Source organism: Erpetoichthys calabaricus, chromosome 12, assembly GCF_900747795.2.
Source record: "Erpetoichthys calabaricus chromosome 12, fErpCal1.3, whole genome shotgun sequence".
Lineage (NCBI taxonomy): Eukaryota > Metazoa > Chordata > Cladistia > Polypteriformes > Polypteridae > Erpetoichthys > Erpetoichthys calabaricus.
The window spans coordinates 6,308,459-6,325,331 of record NC_041405.2 but is presented as its reverse complement, the minus strand read 5'-3'; the positions used below and the strand labels follow the sequence as shown (position 1 = coordinate 6,325,331).

General features: G+C 35.2%; 1 protein-coding gene across 1 annotated transcript in view; it reads right to left on the bottom strand.

Annotated features, from left to right (window-relative positions):
• The window catches only part of LOC114661783 (interferon-induced very large GTPase 1-like), a 45,420-nt gene extending 29,322 nt beyond the window's left edge, over window positions 1–16,098 (bottom strand). The window contains exon 1 of the mRNA XM_051934704.1: window positions 16,031–16,098. The gene's annotated coding sequence lies outside the window, so the exon portion shown is untranslated. The remainder of the gene's footprint in view (window positions 1–16,030) is intronic.
• Window positions 16,099–16,873: the final 775 nt, after the last annotated feature.

The window sequence follows — 16,873 nt, the reverse complement described above, 5'->3', positions numbered from 1 at the left end:
ATGGTACTTGCTTTTTACTTTCTTGTATACAAAGTATAGGGAAAGTATTGTAATCATTCAAAATTTAGACCTTGAGATTGTGATGAATCTCAACGTTTTAAACCTTCCGGAGTCCAAAAATACTATTTTTGAAATTATGTCCATGTGTCTGTCTGTGTGTTTGTGTGCGTGTGTAAACACGATAACCTGAGGACGCTTTCACTTAGCTCAACCAAATGTTGCATATAAGTATTAGGTACAAAACGTAGATTTCTATCAACTTTTGAGCTACAGTATTTCCGCTTACCAGAAATGGTAATTTTTTATTCATGCAGCTGCAGAGTCCAAGTTATTCAACTTTACTTTTATAATAATTGTTCAATATATTATTAATTTGATTTGATTTGTTGTTGATGGTTCTTTAATGTACATAATATAAAAATATAATCATTTTCTTGCGGTTTACTTCTCAAATATCCATCCCCATATCTGAATATATGAGATAAACTGATAATGAGATTAATTGCTTTTAAATATTTTCCTACATGTGAACGGAGACTTTGCATTTGTTCACTGTTTGTGTGAGCACTTCCATTGATATCCATCAGTCCAAGTATCCATCCTTTTCAAACTAGCATATACATTACAGAGTTGCAGGGAAGACCTCACACACATCCACATATATATAGGACTGCAGAACGTGAGAGGACTGGGAGGGCTACCAACAGTTGTGGCAAGGAAACATCAAGGCCAGAGTCAAACAAAGTGGCTTTTTGGTTTGTCTACACTGGTGATGATATGAGCAACTTGATGTGTTATTTCCAAAATAAAATTTATTTAGTGTTTCAGTGCTTCAGAAGACAAGGGACATCTCCATTGTAATGTGACATGAACTGTGCTAACAGAAATGCATAATAGTCAAAACACGTAGTTAGCAGGACAAGCAAAATAGCATACCGTACTTCATTACTAAATTGAAATCAACAAACACTGAATTTGTGTCACTCATTTGGTTTTTGATGGCAAACCAGTATAACCCAAAGCGAAAGTGCACATCATATACTGTATGTAAATGGTACATTGGACACTGTAATGCTGTTTCATGGTTACTTGTTTTTTAAGTACAGGTAATGAGAGTAATTGTTTTTACAGCACACAGGTATAAGAAATAACAAAGTGTGATTACTCACATAAGAAACGTTGCAAACATCAAAACAAAGGACCTTTAACATGGGTTCTGAAATAAAGAATTTGTGTAAAACTGACATGTTTGATTTCACATAGAATGCTTTAACATTGGAAGAAATGTTAAAAAAGAAGGGGCAGGTTTGGGAAATTAAAACCCTGAGAATTTGGACATTTTAAGCTTGAAATAATTTGACTCATTTATTAAGTAATTCTTTTTAGTAATCTTTTTTGTAATGTCACACACGCGTGTTTAGGAGACAACTTAAAGGGCTTGAGTACATGTAATTCCATGCTGGACCAGGGAGTGGCGAAGTGCACTAATTCTCCCTCTCGATCTTTTGCAGACCATTCTAGGAAAATCCCGCCCGGCTCTGGGGAAGCCAACAACATCACTTCCGGTTTCGGTCCTGATGACATCACTTCCCTTACTGGCCTTTAAAGCTGCCATCTTGTGGATAATAGGGCAGTTCTGTTTTGGACTCGATTGTGTGAACATGTTTTTGCAACTATTTTGCAGGAACAATTATACAGGTGGCTTCCCCAAACCTTTGCAACGTCAAAGGGTCATTCTTCTTACAGTAACTACTTAATGAAGCAAATATAAATCTTTTAGTAGTAAATGTTACAAACTTAACAGTGGAATTCTTTGACAAACCATGTTCTTCCACAGGTAGCTTTGAGGAGTTTGTTTAAATGGAAATATTATGGATTATCTTGGAATTCATTAATTCAACAGTACAGATATAATGTTTGGATTTTTATACTTAGTATAAATTTTAAGCAGTGTTTTTCAGTTACTGGTGAGAAAATGTTACAGAATACATTTAAAATACGGACATGCTAAGATAAATCAGGTACTTCATGATATATCGTTCTTTATAAACCCTATGCTGAAATCCCCCAAAATTATAAACTCCCCATTTATCGTTGTACTGGGTTGATCACCATATCTGTCACACATTAAAATGTAAGCTTTGAGTTGTAGTTTAGTATTTATGAAAAACAATTCTAGTTACAGTAACTTAAATTATACCTGATTGATACACCAGTATTTTAAAGCTGTTGTTACTGTTAGTGTTTACGTATTTTATTGTTCACCTGAATAACAGAGGTACTTTAATAAAAAGCCATAGAATATATTTCTGTTTATGGCATGGTGTTGAAAGGTATTGAGTATCGTAAAATTTCACTGGTATTGTCATTGAATACAAAAATTTTGATATTGTGACATCCCGAGTGTCCATAAAGGGTTACGGCAAAGCAACTTTGTAAAACTGGTTACAAGTCGATTGACACAAAGCCTTCAGTCCCCCAGTCCAGTTTCAGGCACAAACTTCATATCATTTCATGCCTGTATTTCCTCAGGCCAGCAGCCTTGAACTTGTTTTTCCTAAAGGTCTTTCCTAAGACATTCTTTTATATTTGTACTACTTCTGACCATTGATGAGTATAACAACTGGTTTCTAAAATTGATTTTTTCCTACACACATATTTTTAATCGCAATACTAAACTGCACCATCCTCATAACACCTTCCATTAGGAGAGATGGACTTCACATGCTGGAAATTTATTAACCTGATAAATATAATTTCAAACATCAGTTGCTTTGCAATATGTTTCTCAGTAATGAAAGTTTTGATCCCTTCTGCTTTTTAATGCTTCTTTCCATGATGCCCAATAAGGTGTTTGCAAGTGAATATTTAATGGTTTGTTGCTTTGTCATAAAATTAATGAAATACAATCTTTCCCTAAAAACCTGTGTTGATTGTCCACTTACATAGTAGAATGCTTCTTTTCAAAAATAACTTTCAGTTAATTTATCATTAGTTGACAGGTAGTACCCAATCATCTTTTTTAAAAAGAAGAATACTGCCATGGCAATACTGCTAAATGAGATACTGTTGAGTAAATATCCATCCATTCTCCAACCCGCTATATCCTAACACAGGGCCATGGGGGCCTGCTGGAGCTAATCCCAGCCAACACAGAGCACAAGGCAGGGAACAAACCCCGGGCAGGGCGCCAGCCCACCACAGGGAGTTGAGTAAATATGATGTTATATTATTTTATGTTGTAATAACTAACAGTCAGGATCCACAGAAATATTCTCATAGTAGGTGACATTTGCATCTCTACACAGCACACACATGAATCATGTGCATATAAGTGAAGTGTCCTATCTGTTTACAACATCATATTTTACACAAACTTCTCAGAAAGAGAGGAAATACCATAAAAACAAAAACGACACTACAATATCCTGTGAAGAGAAATCCCCATTTTTAAAGATCAGTGTACAAAATCTTTCATTTTCATATTATTTCATCACTGGACTTCAGGTTTCCAATCAAAGACACTTTGCCTTTTCCACCTTCTTTGACTGCAAATTCATTGTCTTGGGAAGTGTTAAAGGCAAGGAAGGAATGAAATGGACCCTTCGGTGAAACTAAATAGCTAGTTAGGGGTTCAGTCAATAATTGACCTGAATTTGAGAAAGAGCTTGCTATCTGTTTTATTCAAAAGGTTTTTTGAGTGCCCTCAAAGTAAAATCCATAAGGTTAGATAAGTTCAGGGTCAGAAAATCACACTGTGCCCAAAATAAAAAATAAGTTATCAGATGTCAAAGTCGACATGAAAATGCAAATGGTAGCCCACTGTCTGAATGTCATATGGAAGCATTTTAGGGCACAGAGAAAAGAAAAAAACTGAAATATCGACTTTAATCTTGAAATGTCCACTTTAATCTTGTAGTTTAATTTGTCTTTAAAGTAGAATGTCATAAACTTCACCTTAAAATTGATGTTTAATTTACTAGACTTTCTCAAATCCCATAGTAACTAAAGTAGCAGGTTAAATGCTTAGTATTTTAGGTGTTCTATGTGTGTGAATCATTATGTGCTTCTTAAACGGGCTTTCTCTTTCGCAGACTAGCGCACGCAGGCAGTGATTACATTCATAATATTACAGCTCTCTGAACATTTTAGAATAGTAAGATGTATACTTGATATAATTTTTATGATGAAATGCATTAAAGCATGTATTAAACATGGGGGCACATGTGACTAAGCCTGGTTTGTTACAGTGAAAAGTGTAAAATGTCTCATTCTTACAAATAATTCAGAAAACTCAGAAGTCACAGCACTTGAAACAGAAAGTGTAGCAAGCAGGATATCCTGATGCTGAAACAAGAAGAGGACTGAAGTCCTTAAGCCAGTGGTTCTCAAATTGTGGGGTGGGCCCCCCTAGGGGGGTGTGAAGTAACAAAAAGGGGGGGCACGAAGATGTGAAAAAAAGAAAACAAGAATCGAAAATATGAAAAATACATCTATTGAAACCAAAACAAATTAACTTAAACTACATTCTGATACTAGAAAAATAAATATAGAGTTAGATAAATGTCGCTAAAAGTTAAGTAGGTATAATAAAATATGCATCTATGATATATCCATCCATCCATTTTCCAACCCGCTGAATTCGAACACAGGGTCACGGGGTTCTGCTGGAGCCAATCCCAGCCAACACAGGGCACAAGGCAGGGAACCAATCCCAGGCAGGGTGCCAACCCACTGCAGGACACACACAAACACACCCACACACCAAGCACACACTAGGGTCAATTTAGAATCGCCAATCCATCTAACCTGCATGTCTTTGGACTGTGGGAGGAAACCGGAGCGCCTGGAGGAAACCCACACAGACATGGGGATAACACAAACTCCACGCAGGGAGGACCCTGGAATCGAACCCAGGTCTCCTAAATGTGAGGCAGTAGCGCTACCACTGCGCCACCGTGCCACCCTCTATGATATATCATTAATTGAAAAAGAACAAATTGATATTAGTCGGCTCCTTTCAAAAAAAAACCTTAGGGGGGCGCGATTAAAATTATGAAAACTCGGGTCGTAAATACTTAAAGGTTGAGAAACGCTGTATTAAGGAATGTAAAGAAGGTGTTAAAAGAGAAGTGGGGAAAGCGTAGAATTAAAGATAAAAGTTGAATTTCATCAGATGTTACTGTAGATATTGAAGGCCTTTCAGGTGAACCACATTTCAGAGTAATTGAGAGTATCATTCTAAAAGAAAGTACATGCCATATAATTGTGAAAATGAGATAATACATATCTCTACTAAAGACTACTCTTTACTGTATAATGTATTGTTTTTATTTTATTCCTATAGAGGATCATTATAGCGAAGGTAAAAATGTGTAGCAATTAATACAATTCTACAATCAGGGCACAATTTTTACTTACAGCACACAGCAGAATTTTCTAATCTGCTTTTGTGAGTGAGTAATTATATGAAAGTAGGTGCTTTACTAGTGGAGTGCTTAGTACGTACTGATGGACCGAGTGACCTGGGTTTGTTTGATTATTGTTGTGATGTGATATTTTACATATAACTTGATAAATATTTATGTCTTTATTTGTAATTTAGACACAGCAATGTAAATTAGTGTTTAAACCCCCACCCGCTTAGGAATGGGTCTGTTTGAATTTTACGACAGGATTTGGGGGATGTGTCTTAAACCAGTTTGCCGAGTGTTTTTTTGCTAAAGTCATTTCTACCCCCGCAAGTAGGCTAAGGTGTACTTTAACATATGGTTTGGTGGCAGGTGTTAAGATGTTGTATTTCCCCATTGGTCTGAGGTATGGCTGTTTGGAATTGGCTTGTCTCAGAGGCCTTTAAGTACCATGATGTCCTATTGGCTGTAGGGGTTGGACAGAACATCTATAAATGTACGTGTTTAACTTCACAATCTCTCTCTTGCTAACCTGTGATGATGTAGAAGTATCTCTCTCTTACCAACCAACATCTGAAAGAAGCATCTCTTGCTGACCTGTGATGATGAAGACAACACAATGAAGAGCACAGCTCAGCGGCCATTTTGAACAGACATGTGGCTAAAAGCTGAGCACCAGTGATGCCTTAACTAGAGACATTTAAGTAACTACAAGTCTGTGTGCCGCCTGAACTACATATCACCATTTAATCAGGTTGTATAGTTGCCAATATTCAAATGTACTTTGCATTTTGTTATTATTTATGAATATTATCAGTAATACATTATTTTATGTGCAACTTCTGCTTGTCTTTTTACTACATCTAATTGCCTGAGGTTATAGATATAGAAGGGAAGGTGAGGATAAGTTATATACTATAATACCTTATAAACAGTGGTAACTCTGTGAGGTTAGGCATTCTAAGGGTACATATTAATAATACAATAGGGGAAAGTAGAGCAATATATATTACTCTACCTAGACAAAACAATTGTCTGTTTAGTTTGCTCTTTCCCTCCATATCATAGTGCGTCTGTCTCCATGTACTGCAGTTCTAATGGTGTGTTACTTTAATGATAACTCTAAAGCAGGTGAGATCAGTCAGATCCACACATGATGGACTCTGCAATGATCCTGATCTATACTAATAAAAGGCAAAGCCCTCACTGACTCACTGACTGACTGACTCATCACTAATTCTCCAACTTCCCGTGTAGGTGGAAGGCTGAAATTTGGCAGGCTCATTCCTTACAGCTTACTTACAAAAGTTAGGCAGATTTCATTTCGAAATTCAAAGCGTAACGGTCATAACTGGAACCTCTTTTTTGTCCGTATACTGTAATGGAGGAGGCGGAGTCCCGTATCGCGTCATCACACCTCCTACGTAATCACGTGAACTGAAAACAAGGAAGAGCCACAAAGAGCGCTGAAGAAAACATTCATTACACAATTGAGAAGGCACAAGAGAGCGGCTCACATGAACTGACTGAATGCAGCACGAGTGATCACTTCAATACTGCGGAAACAAAGCACGGTGTAAAACGTAAGTTTAAATTAAGTTTATAGAAACGCTACCACTGCCGTTTGCAATACCATATTCGTGAGATACAAGTTTAATGAGAAATGCTCCCGCTGCCGTTTGCAATACCATATTTGCGAGATACAAGTTTAATGAGAAGACACGAGGTATAAACGAGACTTTGGATGACTTTGTAACGGATTAAAAATTGCTGTAGTGAGAAACTTTTAAGTGCTGGGTCTTAGCTAACATTAAATAAAGCCGTGGACATCGCAACATCACACAAGACAGCGGCTCACGTGAACTGTCTGAACGCAGCACGTCGGAAACAAAGCACCGTGTAAACCTAAAGTTTAAATTAAGTTCATAGACCTACAAAAGGTTGCCATTGATTTGAGGCAAGATTGCTTTTCTCCTGTACAACTATATGTTGCATTCTTAACAGTAAGCTTGCACGGCTTGGTCATATTACAACCGGAGTGCTGAACTGACAACGTGGTATACAAACAGAACTATAACAATCGTAAAATAAGAAAAAAAAAAGCGAAGAACCCATGGATTAAATAAAAAAGCTCCTTCCATGGCGAAGCAAGGAAAAAGGAAGACCTTATATGGTGTTCGTTTATAAAACAGCGGAAAAGCTCTGTAAAGGCTGCTTCACAAAAAAACAGATCCTTAACAAATTGTTATTGGTATATTTTCCCTCAATTTAAAAAGGTTTTCTTTTCTTCTTAATAAAAATTTAAAAGCAGTACTTCGCAGGGAATTACATATATATATATATAGATATAGATATATATATATATATATATATACTAGCAAAATACCCGCGCTTCGCAGCGGAGAAGTAGTGTGTTAAAGAGGTTATGAAAAAAAAAGGAAACATTTTAAAAATAACGTAACATGATTGTCAATGAAAGCCCGTTTCAGTCAGTAAGTCTTATGTGTGTGTTTATGTATGTGTGTATATATATGTAGATGTGTATATGTAGATATGTATATATATGTATATGTATATAAATGTTTATGTGTGTGTATATTATATATATAATATATATATATATATATATATATATATATATATATATATATATATATATATATATATATATAAAAGACAGCAACAGTTATAACAATGACAACACAATTACATTGACAATCATGTTACGTTATTTTTAAAATGTTTCCTTTTTTTTTCATAACCTCTTTAACACACTACTTCTCCGCTGCGAAGCGCGGGTATTTTGCTAGTATATATATATATATATATATATATATATATACATATACACACATACATGCAGTTTTAATAACACAGAAATCAATATAAACATTAACATCATTATCATATGAGAATATGAAGTAATATATAAGAAGCACATTTCATATAAATATAAATTATTAAACAGTAAAATCTTCTTCTGTAATTTGCTACCGTGGCAATTTGTGTGTCTGTCCAGGATTTTAAATCACTTGTAGCTCGCAAACTGTTTCACCTATACACTTGAAATGTGGTACACATATAGTACGTCACGTCTACTATCCGCTTTATGGGTGATGATTGTTTTACTCTTTTTATGTTTATTTTATTTTATTGTAGAATCAACTCGTATCTGCGCACAGCAGGGCAGCCGTGGGCGGATGCATATGGTGTATTCACTCCATGTTATCGTGCATTGCGCTGTCAGTGGTATTTTGATAAAAGAATTTGAACAACATATAAGAAGCGTATAAATTATTAAACAGTAAAACATTAACATTTAAGAAGTAAAGTTACATTAAGTACTACTGCAGTGCCTTCGGGTATACCTCATTTTTTGTTTGCCCATTACATGCTTAAATGTATACATTTTTTGGTGCACCTACCCGAGAACACGCGACATATAACAGAGCGTGGGAGAAGCATGGATTTTAAACACGCGTTGAGTTCATCTGCTGGTCTCCCTCATGGAATAACTGGTAATGTTTGACTAAAATGTACAGCGAGTAAAACGACATTACCTCCTATTTTTTTTTTTACGATCTCTGAGATCTTGCTTTTTTCGGTTCAAGGCTTCATAAGCTCTTTTATGTTGTATGGTGTACTTATCCCAAACCATCATCTTTGAATGTTGCAAGACTTTCGCCTTGTATGTAGATCGGGGTAATTACATTCATTGCATTCCTAGTCTGAATCACAATGTGATTGTATGGGTGGTTACCTGGCACTGTAGGGTTGCCACCCGTCCTTTAAAATACGGAATCGTGCCGCGTTTGAGAATGAAATTGCGCGTCCCGTTTTGAATCAATACTGGACGGGATTTATCCCGTATTTTTTTTATCATTTTTTTTTTAAAGCAGCGTGTCATGCAAATCATCCCACACGCATTTTATGAAGATGCCTCCTTTCCTAGTTTTGATTGGGTAATAATTGATGTCATCGTTAGTTTGATTGGTGTTTTTAACTGTCCAGTGAGGAGGGCGTGTCTTTTAAGTACAGTCTGCAAAGTGTTGGCACTGAGATGTGGCGTCAGCGCCATACTTGAAGCCCCTAACGTTGCGGTCAGCAAGTCGGCTAACATCCGCCATGTGCCGTCTTTCAGTTGCGAGAAGCAGATCATAGAATGGTTGAAACTGTTGCCCCTAACGTTGCGCCACGGCGTGTGGTTCGTTTATACCTCGTATCTTCTCATTAAACTTTTATCTCGCGAATATGTTATTGCAATCCGCAGCGGGAGCGTTTCTATAAACTTAATTTAAACTTACGTTTTACACCGTGCTTTGTTTCCCTTATGAACATGCTTGTATGCTTAACTCGCTCCGTTCTCAATTGTTTAATTAATTTTTTGCTCTTCGCTGTTTCCGGCTGTTCCTCCATTTCCCCCTACTTCGTTGTTTTATCTCGCGAATATGTTATTGCAATCCTTAACGGGAGCGTTTCAATAAACTGATTGAAAATAGTTTTGCATTTACCTTTTTAGTAAAAGGCGAGCTTTTAAGCCTGAGAAATCACCCCGTAAATGCACACGTTTAATTGGACATGTGTTAATATGTATGGTTACACAGTATTAAAAGACAGTGAACAACGTCAGTTACCTTTGTTCCCGCGTTTGATAAAAGGTGAGCTTTTAAGCCTGAGAAATCACCCCGTAAATGCACACGTTTAATTGCACATGTGTTAATATGTATGCTTACACAGTATTAAAAGACAGTCAAAAATTAACGTCATTTACCTTCGTTCCCGCGTGTGACTCGTGCTGTAAATGTCTTCCTTGTTTTTAGTTCACGTGATTACGTAGGAGGCGTGATGACGCGATACGTGACTCCGCCTCCTCCATTACAGTGTATGGACAAAAAATATGTTCCAGTTATGACCATTACGCTTTGAATTTCGAAATGAAACCTGCCTAACTTTTGTAAGTAAGCTGTAAGGAATGAGCCTGCCAAATTTCAGCCTTCCACCTACACGGGAAGTTGGAGAATTAGTGATGAGTCAGTCAGTGAGTGAGTGAGTGAGTCAGTCAGTGAGGACTTTGCCTTTTATTATTATAGATATATATATATATATATATATATATATATATATATATATATATATATATATATATATATATATATACTGTATATATATATATATATATATATATATGTATGTCTATATATATATGTAGATATGTATATATGTATCTATACATATTAATAAAAGGCAAAGCCCTCACTGACTCACTGACTCACTGACTGACTGACTGACTGACTGACTGATTGACTGACTGACTGAATGACTCACTCATCACTAATTCTCGAACTTCCCGTGTAGGTGGAAGGCTGAAATTTGGCAGGCTCATTCCTTACAGCTTACTTACAAAAGTTAGGCAGGTTTCATTTCGAAATTCTACGCGTAATGGTCATAACTGGAACATATTTTTTGTCCATACACTGTAATGGAGGAGGCGGAGTCACGTATCGCGTCATCACGCCTCCTACGTAATCACGTGAACGAAAAACAAGGAAGAGATTTACAGCACGAGTCAAACGCGGGAACGAAGGTAAATGACGTTAATTTTTGACTGTCTTTTAATACTGTGTAAGCATTCATATTAACACATGTGCAATTAAACGTGTGCATTTACGGGGTGATTTCTCAGGCTTAAAAGCTCGCCTTTTATCAAACGCGGGAACAAAGGTAACTGACGTTGTTCACTGTCTTTTAATACTGTGTAACCATACATATTAACACATGTGCAATTAAACGTGTGCATTTACGGGGTGATTTCTCAGGCTTAAAAGCTCGCCTTTTACTAAAAAGGTAAATGCAAAACTATTTTCAATCAGTTTAATGAAACGCTCCCGTTAAGGATTGCAATAACATATTCGCGAGATAAAAGAACGAAGTAGGGGGAAATGACGGAAGAGCCGCAAACAGCGAAGAGCAAAAAATGAATTAAACAATTGGGAAGGGAGCGAGTGAAGCATACAAGCATGTTCATAAGGGAAACAAAGCACGGTGTAAAACGTAAGTTTAAATTAAGTTTATAGAAACGCTCCCGCTGCGGATTGCAATAACATATTCGCGAGATAAAAGTTTAATGAGAAGACACGAGGTATAAACGAACCACACGCCGTGACGCAACGTTAGGGGCAACAGTTTCAACCATTCTATGATCTGCTTCTCGCAACTGAAAGACGGCACATGGCGGATGTTAGCCGACTTGCTGACCGCAACATTAAGGGCTTCAACTCTGGCGCTGACGCCACATCTCAGTGCCAACACTTTGCAGACTCTACTTAAAAGACACGCCCTCCTCACTGGACAGTTAAAAAGACCAATCAAACTAACGATGACATCAAGTATTACCCAATCAAAAGTAGGAAAGGAGGCATCTTCATAAAATGCGTGTGGGATGATTTGCATGAGACGCTGCTTTAAAAAAAATGATAAAAAAAAATACGGGACAAATCCCGTCCAGTATTGATTCAAAACGGGACGCGCAATTTCATTCTCAAATGCGGCACGATTCCGTATTTTAAAGGACGGGTGGCAACCCTACAGTGCCAGGTAACCACCCATACAATCAGATTGTGATTCAGACTAGGAATGCAATGAATGTAATTACCCCGATCTACATACAAGGCGAAAGTCTTGCAACATTCAAAGATGATGGTTTGGGATAAGTACACCATACAACATAAAAGAGCTTATGAAGCCTTGAACCGAAAAAAGCAACATCTCAGAGATCGTAAAAAAAAAATAGGAGGTAATGTCGTTTTACTCGCTGTACATTTTAGTCAAACATTACCAGTTATTCCACGAGGGAGACCAGCAGATGAACTCAACGCGTGTTTAAAATCCATGCTTCTCCCACGCTCGGTTATATGTCGCGTGTTCTCGGGTAGGTGCACCAAAAAATGTATACATTTAAGCATGTAATGGGCAAACAAAAAATGAGGTATACCCAAAGGCACTGCAGTAGTACTTAATGTAACTTTACTTCTTAAATGTTAATGTTTTACTGTTTAATAATTTATACGCTTCTTATATGTTGTTCAAATTCTTTTATCAAAATACCAGTGACAGCGCAATGCACGATAACATGGAGTGAATACACCATACGCATCCGCCCACGGCCGCCCTGGTGTGCGCAGATAGGAGTTGATTCTACAATAAAATAAAATAAAGATTAAAAGAGTAATACAATCATCACCCATAAAGCGGATAGTAGACGTGACGTACTATATGTGTACCAGATTTCAAGTCAATAGGTGAAACGGTTTGCGAGCTACAGGTGATTTAAAATCCTGGACAGACACACAAATTGCCACGGTAGCAAATTACAGAAGAAGATTTTACTGTTTAATAATTTATATTTATATGAAATGTGCTTCTTATATATTACTTCATATTCTCATATGATAATGATGTTAATGTTTATATTGATTTCTATGTTATTGAAACTGCATGCATGTGTGTATATGTATGTATATATATATATACTAGCAAAATACCCGCGCTTCGCAGCAGAGAAGTACTGTGTTAAAGAGGTTATGAAAAAAAAAGGAAACATTTTAAAAATAACGTAACATGATTGTCAATGTAATTGCGTTGTCATTGTTATAAGTGTTGCTGTCTTTTATATATATATATATATATATATATATATATATATATATATATATATATTATATATAATATACACACACACATAAACATTTATATACATATACATATATATACATATCTACATATACACATATCTACATATATATACACACATACATAAACACACACATAAGACTTATTGACTGAAACGGGCTTTCACGAAAAAAGTTAGGGCTTTGCTACAGGATACACCCTCCACAAGTTAACCAAGTAAAAATAAAATATATATTTCTGTTTTATTTAAACCTTTTAAGTTCGTATGCATAGCCCCATTTGGCTGTTTAATTTTTTTTTTCTTTCTTCAGTAATATTTAATCTCCTTAAAGAAAAAGAACATATCCATTTTACTTTTCTCTGTAGTAATATTTTAGTGTAAAAGAATAACCAGTATTTAAACCTTTTATGTTACTTTATACATTTATTTTACACAATGTTGAAAAATTAATAAGAAAGCTGCATATTTTGGCAGCTGCTGCTTTCATTTTCAATGAAATGAAAAAAGCTCTCCAAGAGAAAACGTCAATGAAGAAGAAACAGTTTGCACTATCTAAAAAGGAGAAACCCTCATTTATAAAGGTTTGCTGCAGATGACTTAACTGAAAATAAATGAATAGTTCCTATGTGTATAATACATATTTATCTATTTGACTTATGCCTTTATTCCACCAACTTACAACATTTGAGGTACAATTTGTTACATTACTTTTGTTTTTTGCAGCACAGGCAGGTGAAGTGACTTCCTCAGGGTCACACAGTGGTGTCAGTACCAGGATTTGAACTGACAAGCTCCGGGTTTACTGAAATATTACTGAAGAAAGAAAAAAAACGAAAACGGGCAAATAGGGCTATGCATACAAATGTCCATCCATCCATTCTCCAACCCACTATATCCTAAATACAGGAGCCAATAAGTAGATATGTATATATACAGTATATATATATATATATATATATATATATATATATATGTGAATGTATGTATGTATATATCTATGTCTATATATATATATGTGTAGATATGTAAATTTGTATATGTATATCTATGTTTATGTGGATGTGTATATACGTATGTATATGTAGATATGTGTATATGTAGATATGTATATATATATATGTATATGTATATATATGTTTATGTGTGTGTGTGTGCATATTATATATATAAAAGACAGCAACACTCATAACAATGACAACACAATTACATTGACAATCATGTTACGTTATTTTTAAAACGTTTCCTTTTCTTTTTCATAACCTCTTTAACACACTACTTCTCCGCTGCGAAGCGCGGGTATTTTGCTATTTATCTCTTTATATAAAGGAGAGTTGGGATCCGAGAGACTGTGTTTGTGGAGGGATGGAGAGTTAAGGCGGGTGTTGGAGTCACGTGATCATCTCCCCTCCCATTCACCTCATTTCATTCACTTCATTTCGCTCCGAGCTGAGCTCCGCAGCTGGCGCGGTCTTGCTGTTCTTGATTTGCTTTTCACATGGCCAAGTATACGTTGCATGCTCAAGAGTAAGCTCAGGGCACAACTTGGTCATATTACAACTGGAGGGGCGAACTGACAACATGGTATACAAAGAGATCCTTAACAAATAATTATTGGTATAATTTCCCTCAGTTTATTATATAAAATTTTAAAGCAGTACTTCGCCGCTGCGAAGCGCGGGTATTTTGCTCTATATATATGTGTGTGAATGTATGTATGTATATATGTATGTCTATATTTATATCTATATCTATATCTAGAGATATATATAGATTTATATATATATATATATATATAGATATATATATATATATGTGTGTGTAGATATGTAAATTTGTATATGTGTATGTATATATATATATATATATATATATATATATATATATATATATATATATATATATATATATATATATAAAATGTATATATATGTATATATGTATATGTGGATGTGTATATGTATATATATGTATATGTAGATATGTGTATATGTAGATATGTATATATATGTATATATGTTTATGTATATATATGGTTACATAACCTCTTTAACACACTACTTCTCCGCTGCAAAGCGCGGGTATTTTGCTATATATATATATAAAAGACAGCAACACTTATAACAATGACAACACAATTACATTGACAATCATGTAACGTTATTTTTAAAATGTTTCCTTTTTTTTCATAACCTCTTTAACACACTACTTCTCCGCTGCGAAGCGCGGGTATTTTGCTAGTATGTATATATATGTGTGTCTGTATGTGTATATATATATATATATATATATATATATATATGTATGTGTGTATATATATATGTATGTGTATGTATGTATGTGTATATGTATATATGTATATGTAGATATGTATATATATGTATATATGTTTATGTATATATATGTTTACATAACCTCTTTAACACACTACTTCTCCGCTGCAAAGCGCGAGTATTTTGCTAGTTTGAAATAAATGGCTTCAGGAATTGGTTGAATGGATGAACAAATGCAAGTTGTTGATTTAATGTCAGTGAGCACAGTAATCAGAAATAAGCAGCAGCAAAATATATGATGTCTTGATTAGGAAGGTAAATTCCCTGCACATGCACCATGTTGCATACATTATTGCAAAATAAATCATAAATATGTACTCAATGTGGTTTAGTAGACAGGAACAATTTTGAGGAAGAAAAAAACTGTAGTTATAACATTTCTAAGATGCCTTACAAATTCAGTGTATTTATTGACAGCTTCTGTAGAAAATGAAATAAAATCAATTAATAAATTACACAGCCTACTTTAGTGCATTGAGTATTTGGTCGCTGAACATGTTAAAGATTAGAGACAATTATAAGTTTTTTTCAATGTTCACAAGTTTTGAAGACAATTCATATTACATTGACTCAAATATACATAAAACTCTTAAACTTACCAACGGCCTGTCTGTCAGGGGCTTAACACTCCATTTCCTTTTGGCAGTAGAGGTTTAGAGAAGGAGGACTTTATAGACGTGCATACACTTTATTCCTCCCCTACATGTGGTACTGAAATATCAGCACAGCGTGTGAGTAAACATGAAACTGAACATTTTGCACTATAGATTTACCCTTACACTGCAAAAAATAAAATATAAGCAAGTGGAATGTAAATTTTGCTTTCCTCATTGTAACATTTATTGACTTTTCAAGAGGTTAGCTTTTAAGATTATATAGCTTATTTTAAGAAATCTTGTCAAGTCAATTTTGCTTGCCCCATTGGTACATTTTTTTTTTTTGCTAAATAAAATAGTTAGGAGTGAATTAATTTATAGCAATATACAGTATATCTACAGTATTTTGGGGGTGCTCAGCTCCGGTCCAGGAGGTCTGTGGTGTCTGTAGCTTTTCACTTAATCCAGATTCTTTATTAGAACTGGCTTACTTACCACTAAAGCTGTATGTTTTTTGAGCTTAGTTTTAGTTAACATTTTTCTTTACGATTCAGAAGCCTTAATTGCCTATTTTAGTTTTAAACAGGTACATTTGGGTTCTAATTGTTCCATTTTTTTCATAACCAGCCATCAATTTATAATGAGGTGCAAATGACAAAGAGATCCCCAGCTCTCCAGCCAATGTGCTTCCATTTAAACCGGTGTATGTGCATCATCTGCATTCATAAAATGTTTTGAGATGTTTGAGAAGTAAATGAGAGAAAAGGCAAAAGACCATAAAGTACAAATCAGAATAAAGGTCTTAGAAAATGAAAAATCTCCAAAGTTGTAAATGATTTGAGATGA